The sequence below is a fragment of the Ornithodoros turicata genome, unplaced genomic scaffold (assembly GCF_037126465.1).
Source record: "Ornithodoros turicata isolate Travis unplaced genomic scaffold, ASM3712646v1 ctg00001224.1, whole genome shotgun sequence".
Lineage (NCBI taxonomy): Eukaryota > Metazoa > Arthropoda > Arachnida > Ixodida > Argasidae > Ornithodoros > Ornithodoros turicata.
This window is the reverse complement of record NW_026999510.1, coordinates 72,925-89,578: the sequence shown is the minus strand read 5'-3', so window position 1 is coordinate 89,578 and position 16,654 is coordinate 72,925.

Below are 16,654 nucleotides of genomic sequence, written 5' to 3'. Positions count from 1 at the left end.
GTGAGAATCTTGTGGTGCACGACTGGACCAATCATCCCAGTACAACAAGGGTCGACGCCAGGTAACATACAGTGTAGGAGACTTAGTCCTGAGGTGGACGCATCCACTTAGCGACGCAGCGAAGGGCTTCTCTCGCGGACCGATGGGACGGGCCTTACCGGGTGAGTGCGCAACTTACTCCCGTTACTTATAGACTTGAACGTTGCAGTACAAGCGAAGTGTCCGGCCCAGTTCACATCACAGACCTCAAGGAATTCATCGATCGCATCTTGGAGCAGGACGAACGGCAAGATGACTCCGGCACAAGTTCGTCGCGATCCCAACCTTTTCAACATCCCATCGACACGGAGTCTCAACCCGCTGAAGATAGGACATCCCTCGGCGGATTACCGGGGTTCCCTCGTTATAAACTTCGCCCCCGTAAACCTCCAAGGCGATGTTTTCTTTGTTTTTTTTATGGAGATGCGGCATTTCTCTACCCGCCGTCCTGCGGCCCCTCGTAGCCGTAGGACCACGGACGGCTAGTCAGCGTCTTCGTCAAGGAAAACTTCTCGGCAACTGCAGCACCTGTGCTCCGTGTGCGGAGTACCATGCACTCATCCACCCGTCAACCCACTGCTCCGGCGTTCTCCATTCCCAGCGTCTACAGCAGCAGTATCCTCCGTCGGGGACACTTCACGGTACCCCTCCAGCCGAGGACTCGCCGGCACCAGCTCTCACCAACTCCCCAGAGAGCCCATAGTATAGGTAAATTCACACAACACTGGGCACATGGGCAATGAGAATGCAGCGGTTGCTCCCTCAATCCTCCAATCAGAAGTCTTTCCGTCCGGCTCGCAGCCCGACCGGTTCTGGCTGTTGCTGACTTCTGCTTTCCATACTGGCCTGTACCGGCTACCCCTGACCTCTAAGTCTACTAGCTTTCATGCACGCCGTAAAGTTATTCCATGATCCCCAAACAACTGTGAAAAGTGTCGTAATTAACAGAAATTTATTTAAGTCATTATACTGACACAGTCGGCAGGTTGACGCACTTACATGCACTGAGCGTAGAATCCATTGCGTAGCACTTCCTAGAGTTCAAACTTGCAAAACACGCATATCGACACAGCTTATTCCCAGCAACGAACAACTGTCACATACTTGCGCACAATCTCTTGATCATGATGTCCTTGCCTGCTACACGTCAAACATAAATGCTGGTGCTTCATGAATCCTATTTTCTTGCTCGAACATGTTCATCGAGCCAGAATTCACGACAACACTTCACTTTGAAATCCGATTGGCTGGTCGTAGACCGATGCTTGTATCGAGGGGCAGTACAACACGATCGAAGACACCATAATACACGGATAAGACGGCGAACGCGCTTGGCTCCCAACGAAAGACACCGCCGACCCGGCGTCCGCCGTTCAAATTTCAAATGAAACCGCCGAGGGAGTACGCAGCACGCAGGCGAGGAAGCGGGAAGTGCAGTTTTCAAATTCCGGCAACCAATCCGGACACGCTTGTGGCGCCCGACGAATAGAGAGGCACGGATTGCTCCGTGCGCAGTAACACGGATTTTGATACAGATTTTGCGAGAGCTGTGGGGGGCTGCCGGCACCACAAAACTTGGCCGCGGCTGTCCTCTGCATTCACCGGTACGCCCCCAGCTGCTAGCGCCAAATGTCGAAGTACGCAACGCCGAAGACATTTTTCTGGACATCGCCGACCTGGCGGAGTTTTGAGGAGGGGGAGATGTGGGACGCCATCACCCTGTCGGAACGCTTATCGCAAGTCACGCAAGTGTCGTGATTCATGGGGGCGTGGCGGCACCGGCACCTGCGTTATCAGGTCACCCGAAGCAGGCAGTGCGCATTTAAGACCAAGGAAGCGAGGGAGGCAGTGGCTAGTCTGGAGGCAGCAGCGGAGCAGTCGAGTTCTGATTCTGTTCGAGTTCAGGTCTGATTCTGCTGCACGTAAACGTCGAGATACGCTGGCGCAAAAATAATATTCTCAGGCTGAGAGCTCCGCTGCTTTCACATCGTTCTACCTGTATCATTCACCGTGCTGATACAGGTAGAACGATGTGAAAGCAGCTGAGCTCTCAGCCTGAGAATATTATTTTTGGCGCCAGCGTATCTCGACGTTTACCTGCAGCAGAATCAGACCTTGGAACACCGTCCAAAGTGTATATATTGTATCCCGGCAACCTTGTCCGCGTAGTAGGTATGCACATACATTATCACGTAGAATAATTGGAATACAGTACCCGTTTGGGTGAATTTCGTTTTTTTCATCGTCTATTACGTACTACTTTTTAAACCGGTGTTCATTTTCATTCTGCGGTAAAAGAATGAGAGGAAAACTGTCTCTGATGAGACTTGCGGACAAAACATGGCGTGGCGGGATCCTTGAGCGAAAGTTCGGAGAGTGGGGGGGGGGGGGGGTCACAGCCACGGTGAAAACTCTAGGAGGGGGTGGACTGTCCCCCTGCCCCCACGTTCCGACGCCCCTGATTATCCAAACTTACGACGATCCCTAAACTAAACGGGAGAAGCTTTCCAATCCAGGGCTCCAACAGTAAAAAACGACAAAGAAAAACAAAAGGAAACAGCAAAGGAAGGAACGAAGGGAGCGGCGAAAAAGGTATATTCTCTGGAACCGCAACGGGAGGAAAACCATTGCAAACACGTTTTTCTTGTGCCGGCCATCGGCATTTAGCAGCCTTTGCTGAGCCCTGATGTGAATTACAAGCCCAAGTAATGACAGATGAGCAAGCAAGCATCCACGTCGTTTGAAGTGCAAATTGTTGCGCCCAACACTAGCGCCACCTTCGCGTTCACCTAAAATTGCTCCTCTCTTGAACATTGAACTGCCCCAACGCGGTTCGCATGACCGCGCCCATGAAATCAGCAGTCAGCTGTTGTCGTTTTCTGGAGTTTACACCAAACTGTTCACAGTTCTTCTCTGTGCCTGTGTGTGTGTGTGTGTGTGTGCGCGTGTGCACGTGCGCTTGTTTGGGAAGCTTGAGCTCTGCTCTGACACATATACAATAACATAAATCGCATACGACTGTGCGCAAGTGACGTATGCTGTAGGTTCGGGGGTCTCGTCGTGAGACAGAAATAATGCGACGGACTCGATGGAAAGCGTTGCTGTACCTTTGCTCGGTTCCCGCGTGTTTGTGCGCTGAACTGAACTTGCAGTTTTGTAAAACAATTTCAATACATTGCAGTAGCAGTGAGATAGTTTCCTTAGTTTTGTCGCATATTGCGTTCACTTCATCTGCTTTCTCTTTTCCCCTAGTGGTGTAACCCCCGCTCGGACGTTGCGGCCTCCCTAAGGTTCATGTGGCAGTTTTGGAAACACTGAGGTATACTAATATTGTTACATGTGACACATTGTAGTGTACTGCAGCCAGCTTCACCGTTTGACTGATAATTTGCACGGTTACTTCTTTAACATTATTTGAATAACCTTGATCTGATGCTGTGCCATGAAATAGGATAGAAATCCATTGTGGTTAAGTATTTTTCCTTTACGAATATGCTTTAGTAGAAATGCTTTTTAGAATATGCTTTAATATCGTACATTGGAAATACATAATTGGATACAATGTATCAGCTTGAAAATTGCTTCAGGTGAGTTTCAGTGAAATTCATTGTCGTCCTACGAGGGCTGTTCAAGTCAAACCGGGACTTTGTCTCCTGAGTGTACAAATGGTTCGCGTTACTTCTTTTTCGTCATTTCCACACGCGACAGGCCAACGCGTTCACCATGTGGTGGTCCAAAGTTTGCACAAAACAGAAGACACGTGCTGGACAAGACGGCAACAACGAGGTGAGCGCGTACATCGAACAGCGAATTGTTATGAAGTTTGTCGTGTATGAAGGCACAAAGGCATCTGAAATTCACAGAAGGCTTCAGACTCAGTATGGCCAGGATACACTTAGCCGCAGCAAAGCATTTGAGTGGTGCAAACGGTTCCGAGACGGCCGTACAACAGTGCAGGACGATCCCAGCCGGGGCGGCTCAGAGTCCAGTGTCTGAGTTCATGAGAACATCACTTGTGGAGAAAACTTATGGAGCGCCTGATCCTCAAGGACCGACGGATAACATGTCTCGAACTGGCTCGAAAGACGGACCTTTTTGTGGGAACGTTGAACTCTCATTCATGAACACCTCCAGCTTACGAAAGTTAGTGCCCATTGGGTTCCGAGGCAGCTTGCCGTGTTTGACCGGCAGAGAAGACTGGAAATCTCCCAAGAGCTAAGGCACCGTTTCGACACTGAAGGACAGCTGTTCCTTGATCGGATCATCACGTGCGATGAAACGTGGGTGCACCCTTTCACTCCTGAGTCTCAACGCACATCAAAACAGTGGAAGCACCCGGCTCGCCAGCTCTCGAGAAGTTTCGAAGCACCCCGTCTGCGGGTAAGGTCATGGCCACGGTTTTCTGGGACAAACACGGTTTTCGGGGCTGGCGTTGTTCATGTTGATTTTCTGCCCAGTGGTACCACCATCAATAGTGCATATTACTGCCAGGTTCTCAGGGATGTGCATAATGCGCTGAAGCATAAGCGGCCGGGCTTCACACCAAAGGAGTCCTCCTCCTACAGGACAATGCACGTCCGCATACTGCGCATCTCACGACACGGAACTTGGCTGGGAGTTGCTGCCGCATCCCCCTTACAGTCCAGACCTCGCCCCCAGCGATTTCCATCTCTTCGGGCCACTATAGCGAAAGCGAGATTCATTGCGTGTGATAGAATCCCGAACTACGAATTTTTCTTTTAAGTTAGTTAGGAAAGTAAAACAGCCTTTAAAGTTGAGCATCCCCTTCAAAATTTATTTCGCTCTGAGGACGCTTTCAAATTTATTCGGATGGTTATTCTGTCACTTGAGTGACTTGAGTGTCACTTGAGCCTTCTGTGTGTGCGGTGCCGCTCCAAAGATTGTTTTGAAATTTTGTACCGAAAAATGGTTCTAAGTATATGTAGTACCAAAGTACCGTGATATTTTAAGAGGTGCACCGTAGCTTTTATTCAAAGGAAACGAAAGGGAACAGTTTAACAGTTAGAGATAATTCCTTGGCAAATTTCTTGCCTTTACTATAAGGGTACGAAGCTAAGAGTGTGGGGTCGGTGGCTGTGGAGACTCGCTGTGTTCCTCGATGTAATTTGTCTGTGTTAGCGTGCTTGTCGTCTTCCGTGTCAGTTTGTGCGGGTTGTTGGAGTGTTGTCGTTTGCTGTGTGTATATGCGTGGGTGCAGTGGTCGTTGTGGTCCCTTTGATGCCATCGTGTTGTTCTGGGGTTTGCGGTGCTGGCAATTAAAGTGTGAGCTGGTTGAGGATGTTGTGTCAGAGCGTTTGTCAGTGCAGGGCGGAATCTATGGACCATTAGTGAAGTTGTGTGCCATAGCTCGTACGCCTGCGTGGTTTGGGTGGATGCCGTCCCGAGCGAAAGCTGCGTGCGTGAAAACCATAACGTTGGCGTGTGCCTGACGCATGTGGACGAGGTGGTTGTTGACAGCGTGTTCCTTCCTGTTGAACTCTTATAGTCATGTGTCCTGGTGTGTGTGTGTGTGCTCGTGTTTGCTCTGTCGTCGGGAAGTGTCGCTGTCAGTACTGTAGAGGACGATGGTTTTCCTTCACACGAGTCCTAACCGGTGATGATGGAATGTCCCAGCGAGCAGATGGTCGTGGCCTTACGCTAGGACGGTGCCGGAACTGCGTGCAGTGGCGCGCGCCAGCGGAAGCAAGTGTAAACCCCCCCCCCCCCCTGGATCCGCCCCTGCGTTCAACAGGGTTTTATAAAGGATTGTTGGATGAACTTGAGAGACTCGCCCCGTGGTTGGTCTAGAAGACGGCAGAATGTAAACGCGAGGGGGATAGCAGCGGTCTGTCCGCCGGGGAAGTTTGGGAATAGTGGAGGCGGCAATAGCAGCGGTGTTGGCACCACAATCGGCCTGAAGTGTCAAGTGCAGGTTACAGTACAGTGCAGTTAGATTATTTTTTGGGACGTGTGCACGTGTTGTGTGCCACGCTGTGACGTCGAGAAAAATTCCAGAAGATACCCAGCCGACAAGAAGACGTCTCAGGCCTCTTCGAAGAATATTCGGACTTCCCCACCCCTGCAGCTAAGTGAAGTTGACGAGACTGACGTAAAAATGGTTCAGTTAGGTTGCCTGCGTAGCAATTTTGAGTTTAAGGATTTGTACAACTTGTTGGGTAGCTGGCGATTGTGATTTTAAGGAGCAGAGATCATTTTTGTGCATCTTGTGGAGAAGCCTGAGTGACGAGTTTTATTTTAAGTTTCTTGAGCGTAGAGTGTTTTTAGAATTTGCTATATTTTGCTATTTGGTATGGATCCATCGTAGTAAGCTAGCACTGCAACGAGGACTAACAGGGGAGAAGACAAACACTGCGCTAGACTTCCAACAACGACTAACGTCACGGGGTCACTATGCGTCAGCCAGGCATCCGTGACGTTATTTGATAAAGAGGTAATGTTCCTGGAGAAGTGGGACAAAGGGATTTGATGTGTAGACTGGAATGTGACACGTGGATGATTACAATGGAGGCATTCATAAAAGGAACATGTTTCGGAGTCAATAAAATATGTTGTTGGAAGTCTAGCACAGTATTTGTTTTTGTTTTTATTCTCCCCTGTCAGTCCTCGTTGCAGTGCTAGCTTACTACGATAGGCTCTTGCTGAGCCCCAGACCGCGTCAGGAAAGCTAGGTTTAATTGCAAGAGGCAAAAGGATTGAGGATCAGACGATGTCCGCTTCCAGCCCCGGGGAATATAGTTCCAGATTTTCGTTTGATTTCACGTCCTGCGGTCGTGATGTGCCGCGGCTACCGCGTAGACATACATTTCATGCTCCTTCTGCTGAGTCTTCCATTGTTGAGTCCGCATCGGCAACCCGGACAGAAATATCCTTGACTGGAAAAAGCCCACAGAAAAAGCCCGCGTTCTCGCGGCTAATAGCGTTCGTTGATCTATTTCCTTGTTTGTGAAATATCTACAAAAGATACGTAAATTATGTTTATAGTATCTGCTCACTGACATATTCATACACATTACTTCTGCAATGTTAGTTCAGGTGTGCTGTACAATTATGCACATGTCGTAATTTGCCTGGAACACCTTTTCAATTTGTGTACTACCACCCCTGTATTGCATGCATGAGGGCTCAAGGAAAATAAATGACGATGATGATGCTTATGGTAGAATTCAAGGTATATTATCTTCATACGTACCTGAAAGCATAATATTTGCTCCTCAGGGTATTGCCGCTCTGAGGCTATTCTGTAGACAATACACATCATGCCGCACAACAATCGAATAAAGGTCCCTATCGGACGGCCTCCAAGGTATCCTCGCTCCTGATTTTGGGGATGGACGCTCGCAGGAACTTTTGGAAACTGCTCTAAGCATTATGTTCTCTAACACTGCACTGCGAACCCAACGATCGAGCCACGTTACCACGACTGTTACTATTCCGGCTACACATCTCGCGCGAAATCATTGCCGTATAGGTAGCAGCGCACCGCAGTAACGCCCCTATCTCTGAAATTTCTACAAATGCTCGTACCGGTACCCCCCATCCCCTTTGCAGGTCGGTACGCCCAGGATCAATGCCTGAACCACTTACCCTGCGTTGTAGCTGTTGGAGTGCTTTTCGTCGTTGTTTGCATGCTTGAGGTCGTCGTTGGTGTTCCTTCGTCGCTGCTGAGCTCTGCGGAAGAACAATCAATCGATTTCAGTCCACCTGAAGGATCCATTTGGCTTATGTCTCCCGATCATATGACCAGCCGCGGATCTAGGGGTGTCTAGGGGTCTACACCCTCCAAATCCCAGACTTGAAGATGCGGTTCAATGGGCAAATCCCAGTACGCACGTGGCACTTGTCCATAGCGGACCCACCCATGGGAAAATCCTAGATCCGCCCCTGCACATGATGGCCGCTTAGCTGCCTTTGCAAGGATCGCCGGTGATTTTATCTGGTCGTGATTGTGATTGTCTTTAAGTTTCGTTTAAGTATTGCTTTGATTACAAACAAACCGACCACATCGCCCTCAAATGTCCACTGCCAAGTATATCTAGCAGTTTACTGCAACTTTTTTTTCCCGCTCCCTTAGTAGAAAAATAGTTCCGATGCCACTGCGTACCCCCATCCCCTCTGCAGGTCGGTACGTCCAGGAACAATGCCTGAAGCACTTACCGTGCGACTTAGTCAGGTAGTCGTCTTCTGTGGTAGTACTCGTTCCTGCGGAAGAACAATCAATCGATTTCAGTCCACCTGAAGGATCCATTTGGCTTATGTCTCCCAATCATATGACCAGGCGGGGATCTAGGGGTGTCTAGGGGTCTACACCCTCCAAATCCCAGACTTGAAGATGCTGTTCAATGGGCAAATCCCAGTACGCACGTGGCACTTGTCCATAGCGGACCCACCCACGGGAAAATCCTAGATCCACCCCTGCACATGATGGCCGCTTAGCTGCCTTTGCAGGATCGCCGGTGATTTTATCTGGTCGAAATTGTGATTGTCTTTAAGTTGCGTTGATGACAAACAAACCGATCGCATCGGCCTCAAATGTGCACGGGCAAGTATATCTAGCAGTTTGCTGCAACTTTTCAAAATTATGAACTTAACCTTCGGTCGAAAGTTGCGGGCAACTAGCAATTGACAATACACTACACTAACAACTTTGCTTCCTTGGAGTCGGGCCCGCAAGCAGCTCTTGACTTGGCTCCTAAACCCATATTCACAACAACATGTCACCGTAAGCCCGCCCACCCAGACCGCATTACGCAGCTAATTCCTCGCAATGCACGACCATTACTGGGTAATCGCGTGTCCATTCTATTCCTTGAGCGACTCGAGAGGCTGTTGTGTGAACAATACGTATGATGCCACATGATAATCACATATGGTTCTCTAACGGTTCCCTGTTCCTCGTCTGGGGATGGACATAAGACAGACGTTCGCAAAACTTTTGAAGCTGCTAGAAGCGTTATGTTCTCTACTACTGCACTGGAAACCTTTTAACGATAGAATCGAGCCACATTACGACGACTGTTACTATTCTTCCGGCTACATATCTCGCGGGAAAAGCATTGCCGTATAGGTAGCAACGCACCACGTTATGGTTTCTGATGAAAGGAAATGAGGTAAAATAAAACGATGCTAGACTATGTCTCTGCTGTGTCATCACACTCTCCTACATCGGTCCTTGATGACCTCCTAGGAACAACCAAAAATTTATCGTACGGACATGTGAGAGTCCCATTTTAACCAATTGGGGGGGGGGGTACCCAGAGGACCGATTTCGCCCTCCCGTGGACGTCCTGCCAGTCCCGGTGTGATAACCGTCCGATATCTCAGGCATGACAATGTTTCTTAGGGAAGAGCCTTGAGGGCAGAGCGTTAGAGCGCTGGATGTGGCCAGGACCAAGCAATTTCGTGAGAGAGAGGGGGCAGGAGTCGAGCTCGTTATGGTAGGTTCGGGAAGGTTGGTAGAGTGGGGAATGGAGAAAAATGTGCTCTAGATCTTCAACAGCAGCGCAGTGCTTGCCGTGGGAAGAGGCAACTTGTCTCAAGCGGTGCTGTGAAGGCCACATCGAGGCACATTCGATGATCAAAGATGAAAGCCACTCTCATGTTCAACATTTCATGAACTAATGTGTCATCTTGACGAGGGATATGTGCAGACATGCGGAAAGCGAGCGCTGGATCAACTCTGCTCAGCATGGGGGGGGGGGGATGTCAGCGGTCCGCTGGGGAGTAGCCAGAGGAGTCACGAGGCGACGAAGCACGGACCGGCGATCTCCTCAGCAGTCCGCGTCTGTGTCCGAGACGAGAGAGCTGCTTCAGCGGTACTGTCAGCCTGTTCATTGCCTTCGACACTGCAATGAACTGGAACCCATGGAGAACGAGCCTGTGCCCTGCCTCGTAGACGAGTTTGTAAGCCATTAACACATCCATAACCAACGGTGCGGAGGAACCTCGGATGCCAGAATTTTCAATTGCTTGCAGGGCAGATGTTGAGTCAGTGAATACCACCCAATTCCGTGCGGTAAATTGAACGATGTGCTGCAGAAAGAAGAGTGTGGCATAAAGTTCCACAGCTGTGGATGAGGGTTCATGCGAAAGGCGACAACCGTCAACTACGGCTTCGGATGGGGCGACGAACGCCGACGCGGACTTGCCATTTTAGATGCGCCATCGGTGTATGCGGCGGCAGAGGTAGAAAGCTTTGCGTCTATGCGACAGTATATAGCTGGGCTCGAAGGACTTGAGGGGGAACCTTGTCTCTGCGGTCCCGGAGGTCCGGAAGACGTGCTAAGGTGGGTGGCACAGGCAGGGACCAGTGTGCGGTCGACGATGTGACGTCCTTAGATATGAAATCACTGAGAGCCTAGCGTGTCCTCTGCGCGACGCGATGGAAATCACTTTCAGGACGGTATCAAATTTTCCTGAAGAGTGGGTGACGGGGTATGTGCGCACGCAAACGTAGGAATTGTCGAGCCGTTTCCCGCTCATGGAGGACCTCCACCGGGAGTTCACCAGCTTCAGGTAGGGCTTGCTTGTTTCAGCCATTCTTGGAACTCAAAGGCAGCGACGAAGGCTTCGGGCGAATAGGGTCCGAAGGATATTTAATGATGTTGTAGACACTCTGTGCAAGAGAGGGAGGCTGTAAAGCACAGTCGCCCTCACCAAAGCCGCGTGAACGGCTAGAAGTGAGCGTTGATCACAGTTCCAGCCCAAGCCAGAAAGATCTTGTATTCCACGAAGCCATCGCTGCACTTTCGTTTCAAGGTGCTTAATGTGGCGAGCCCAGCGCAGGTTCGAGTCCAGTGCTACACCAAGGAAGTGATGGGAACGCACAGGCTCGAATTTTTTTGCACCCACCCAAAGAGTGAAATTATGGATAGGGAAAGGGAACTCTACGCACTTTTCGGGCGAAAGGTCCATTCCAAGTCGCGAAAGGTAGAGATGAACATTGTTTAAGGCTTGTTGCAACGATGGCCAGTGCACTTACTTGCTAAGCTCGCAATGAAGCGCACTAAAGAAACCCATTTCAGAAGACTTTTCGCGACGTCTTCGCGATAGTGCCCCAAGGTGCTATCGGGAGTTTACGTCAACACGCGATCGTATAAGTCACTAACACGGCACTGACTCCAAACGCGGCATGTAGCCTTCATATAAATGCTATAAAGCAGACCACATCTGACGCCCCTGAATACAACGAGATTGACATCAGGTGTACTTGCCTGTACTTGCCGGGGCTAAAGAAAGAACGAATACATTTTAGGAATTATCACACGTAAAAAAGATGCACAAATGCATCGAAGAAGAGCAACAGCCAGGAAATACATAAGGTTCATGGAGAACCCTACACACCCTTTCCCCTTGTTTCACATACGGTTCGTGCGTTTGCCTGCTGTCGACTAACAAGGCGTTACATCAGCAGTAGAACTTTGCGGTTTGCATTGATCCTAATGTTTAACGGCTGAACGGATTCTTCCTCGAATTGGCAACCCGAATTGAGGGATGCCTCTTTTGGGTGAAATTGACCTCGCTGAGACGTTTGTAGGGTGCACACTAACCTGTTTGGCAGGAAATGCAGTTGCATCACTGTTTGTGCTAAATCGGTACATAGCTAGTTCGAGTAAATGAACCTGCTTCCGAATTTAGCAGACAGGAAGGTCTTCCGGAATTTATAGCACATGTTTAATATTTACCCTATTCTTACCTCGAAGACTTCAGGTTGTAATACGCAGTAATATGAAATTGCCATACACTACTTCAATATGTGTGACATACGCACACATGACACTACACATATAGGAGGCGGGGATAGCAGTTCACTCATTCGACAACACGCTATTTAGGTTCTACTATTCTGCACTTATTCAAAAGTCACTGGGGCTAGAGGAGCTCAAGCAGGTGGATGAACGACAACGACTTGTAAAATGATTGCAGACATATTAGATGTGTTAGAGAAAGGGCCTAATGCGAGACTCAGTGGCATGCTATTCAACTGAAGCTTCAGTGTTGCTCTCTGAATTGTAAACATGCAGTTTTCACCGCTTCTGGTTTGGTGACAAAATAACACCCGGTTTCACAGCAAACGCGCTGAACGCGAAATACTGCGCACACGTCCAACAAACTCCCCAAAGCAGTTATAGTGTCTTTCCGCGAGCAGAGCACCGATATCTTCATCACCTCATCATCATGCATCTATACTAAGAGAAGTCTCGCCCACAAAGCGTTCGTTTTTCATTGGTTGTCTGACATCATTCGCAACCAGTCTCGTGAAGAATTCGTCGATGTAGATTGACAATACGGGAACACTGGCCAGTAATAGAATGACATCGTGAGGGCTGGTTGAAAACAGGTGTATGATGTACACCCCTTAAGTATTAATCAATTAATTAAGGCATAATGCATTAATGCAAAAGTGCCCAAATAAAGTCATCCCAAAAGCAGAGCAATAAATATAGATCGCTACGAATTACTTGCAAACAGTGCAAGCAACAAGTTCGGAATGTTACCAGCACCCCGGTTTTGGCAGTTGCACTCGGCTGCAAATCTTTGGCAGCTCAGAGAAGTCGATGAGAAGGTCATTAGTAACCTCTAGTAAGACATTAGCTTACGCATAGAGGCAAAGCTACAGTGTGCTCGTTTTCACGTATTACTTGCTGTCAGGAGGACATCCTTACGGAGAGAATATGTCACTACTCTACGACGAAATACCTAAAAAAAATTGTTTGAATAGGGGCGCAAGCGGAACAGGAGGCAATCTGCGCTTTTCTCCCAGATTTTGAAAGTGAAGGCGAATTGCAATGTTGTAGTTTTACGCTCTCTTCGAAAGGATCTCGATCCCTCTGATGCCGCCGAACACTCCCTCCGTGTACCCTTCACAGCTTTAAGGGAGGAAGAAAGAAACGAACGCCCTGGGGCCTCATCTTCAACATGTTATTCCATAACGCGCGTTAACTGCGCATCACTTCGGCTCGTGATTCACTACGTGTTCTTCTGCGAACATTCCGAGCGTTATCGGGTCCCTGTAGTAAATAATACTTACTGTTGATCGGTGCACGCTTCATCCCCGAACAATGATCCAGACTGAAAGAGTGAAAAAAATAATTCGTGGAATCAATACAACGCATTCCACACTATAGGCTGCGTTGAGCTTGCTGGACCGTGCAACAGGGGTTTCCCTGCACAAAGAAGCCACGAAAATGGCTACAACCCCCCGCACCCGGATGACTGGCTACAGCGTGCTATAAGAGGGATGTTCCAGTTGAGGGATGGTCTCGCACAGATCGACTGATTCCGGAAACTTAGCGGAAGCTATCTCACGGGTGCTACAGGAACATAGTCGCGAAAGTTGCATCCAAAACACGACGTGGTTTTTCGAAAAATGTACAGAAATATGCCGTAATAGCAGACGCTGGAAGCTGCAGCTCGATTAACTCCCTCTCATGCAACGACGGGATTGACATCGTTATACGGTGACCACAGTGGAAGGTTGGGGCGACCGAATAACGAAAGTGTTGTTTGCGATTGGAAGTTGCCATGCGCCACGTCGCAATGTCTGACAGCGAATTTGGCGGTAGTGACAGGTCCCTTATCACTGAGCGGTGAAGATCAGGCCGATTGAATTAGGAGACGTCGATGACCTTAACGATGGCCGCAACAACGATGGCCAGCCAGTGGAAATGAATGATTAACCATCGACAATGCGCTCTTTTATGCGTTTCCTGATCCTGATCGTGACACCGCTTCTGAATTCTAATTGTACAAACGTTGCAGGTGTGTCTGTAGCCACCGCTTCGCCGCAGAGGCTTACGAGCACATATACTCTATGGCTGTAGACAGTGACGACGCGGTATGACGCTAGCATCACAAAACATGCGCCTCTTCCCCCGATTTTTGCGCACGTCGGGAACAGTGTCTGCGGCGCTTCGTTTCTTTGATACAGCGGCTGGATCGAACGATAACCGGCATATGAGATTCTCTACTTACACTATTGTCTATAGATGGGGATATCTTTGTCTAAGGGAATAGGCGATGTGTTGTCTGCACAATTCGCCCTACCGTCACGTACACAGGCTGTAAAGGTGTACCTTTGTTGCACAGTTTTTTGTTTGCATGCAAACATGTGTGTGCAATGGTACACCATGCAAAATTTCAGGGCTTGGGCACTTGGTCGTAAGCATCGCGACTAGGATACCCTTCTGAAGGCAGCTACTCTCAGTATCCATTCGAACAAGTGGCAGGAGGTTGTCAAAGTGATAAGCGAAGGCATTCCTTCCATGTCATTGCACCTGCAGCAAATGTGAAAATCAAGGACAGGCTGATCTACGTTGAAAAAGTCCCTTTCAATGCCATCCCATAAGTACGCATCAAAGATCATGCCTCTGCGTAGAATAAGGCCTTATCATCATTGATGTATTTATTTATGTGCATTCCTCAAGTTACGTTTCTTGAACGTTTCTCAACGTAAGACAGGAACCGCTCATGTCACGTCAGTGATGAGCCCATACTAGCTCACATTTGAATTCGGTGTCAGGGGTTGAGTGGTAACATGTCGGTTACATGCCATTTCGCCTATTTCCATTTCCTAATCCGTATTATCGGACTAAGGATGCGGGAGGGATGAGTGCGTTAGGCAAAAAGAGGGCTGCGGGTGCACTTTCATAAGGCGAAACGGTACTATCGACAAGTGGCCGCTATTTACATGCCCCGCTCCTACAGTGACGTGTGCAAGAAATGAATGGGGTCGTCCGACGACGACCTTACCTTGTACGAAACAAGGTCCCTTTACATTTGCAAACGAAAGCGTCTGCAATACCACTAATAAAACCAAATAAATAATATCGAGAATATAATATATATAATAGATTCAACTTAAAAAAGGGATAAGTTTCCATATAGACTGGACACGGAAAGGGTCCTGCTACCACTTTGGAGAATCACTAGCAGGGACACTGGGTCTCGTGAGGACTCAAGGAATTGGACTTGGAATGAAGAAAAGAGACAGGTTTTTGGGTGAAATATGAAAGTCACTGTAAAGGTTAGCCCTGTAGGTTCAAGTCCTACAGGTGGCTAACCTTTTCAGTGACTTTCATCTTTCATCGTTAATTTCTTAAGCAATTTGAGGTTTTGTATGTATTTCTCCCTTCTATGTTGTTCCAGCCTCAGAACGTCAGTTCTCTCAGGTTTTTGGGTTTTTGGTAACTTCAGAAAAATAAAGAAAACTTGAGAGGAGGGAATACGACGGGCATGGCCAACGATACACCGTGACCAACCAAATGGTCGTGGCGTGGTCCCTGTGCACGTGACCTGTAGCAGACCGCATGAATTAAGCACGCAGAAACAAACTATAACAGGCAAACCTGCAAGAGGTTTACCTGAAACAGGTAAAGTGTCTTTTGACAGCACACTTGAATAACACCAGCAAAGGGCGGCAAGTTGCGGATGCGTAATCAAGTTTGACTTTCCGACAAAATTTCTTGCATTTACTTTTCAGGAAGTGCAAAAAATGTATTACACGCAATACTATGCTTGGATAGAGCCAGTGAGGTTGTAAAGTTATGTGAAGATGCGAAAGTGGCTTTTGGCATCACTCCAGTGGACCACCACCTTTCATCACGTGACACTGATCAGTGGGCGATGTGCAAGTGACTCAGCATAATGCCAAATGGGCCAAATGGGACACCCTTAGTTGGAAGTTGGTGAACCTCTTATGGGATTGCGAGATAATCCGCTAAAACGCATTAGCAGAAATGGGAATAGGCGAATTGGGAAGACACGAACATGTCCACATGTTAGTATAAAAGATGTAACTTTGACAAATGCGTAAGAGCCTGTGTGTGTGAGCTTGTGCTCTTGTGGCAGGTGGTTTGCAACTTGTTCGCCTACCTTATTTTTGCATGGATCACACCGGTGTGTTCATGATCCTATACTGGCTCATATCTTGGTTCATTGTCAGCTTTTGCATGCTAACATGTTCAGCACGTTGAATATACAAGATGTGGAAATGTACAAGATGGAACAGCGGTCTGCCTTATTTTTGCTTATGTTACACCAGTGTGTTTCATGTTTCGCTGCCAGCAGTGTCCAAGCTAGCATGTTGATTATAAGGTTGCGGTTGTATTGTATGTCCACAGCACAACCAACTGCGTAGATATGTGTAGCTGGTATCGGGAGCCATAATGATGTTCAAGTTGGCAGTCCAGCAGCAAACTGTCCGTGTTGTCCTGTCAACAAGGTCGTCTTGTATCGCCAACTGTAGGATGGGACAAGCGTTAGATTGCCCACATCAAGCTTCAAAAATAGACCACAAAATAGCAACCGCCTGAGATCCCTCAGAAGCTTCATTGGGATCGCAAGCGCCACCTGTGGCACGCAAGGCTTATGGGAACTTAAAGCCAGTGGCATCCTTGCTTGAACATCGGTCGTCTTGCTAGAAACATCACATCAGCAATATGCAGGAAGAAAAATAAACAGTGTGAACTTTGCGAATTTAGGTGCTATATCTGTGCCCGTCAATATAGAGGGTGTCGGCAGAGAGAAAACGTATCATTGAATTATAATTTAAAAAAAACTGCAACACAGAGTCATGCAGCCAACAATATTTGTTTTT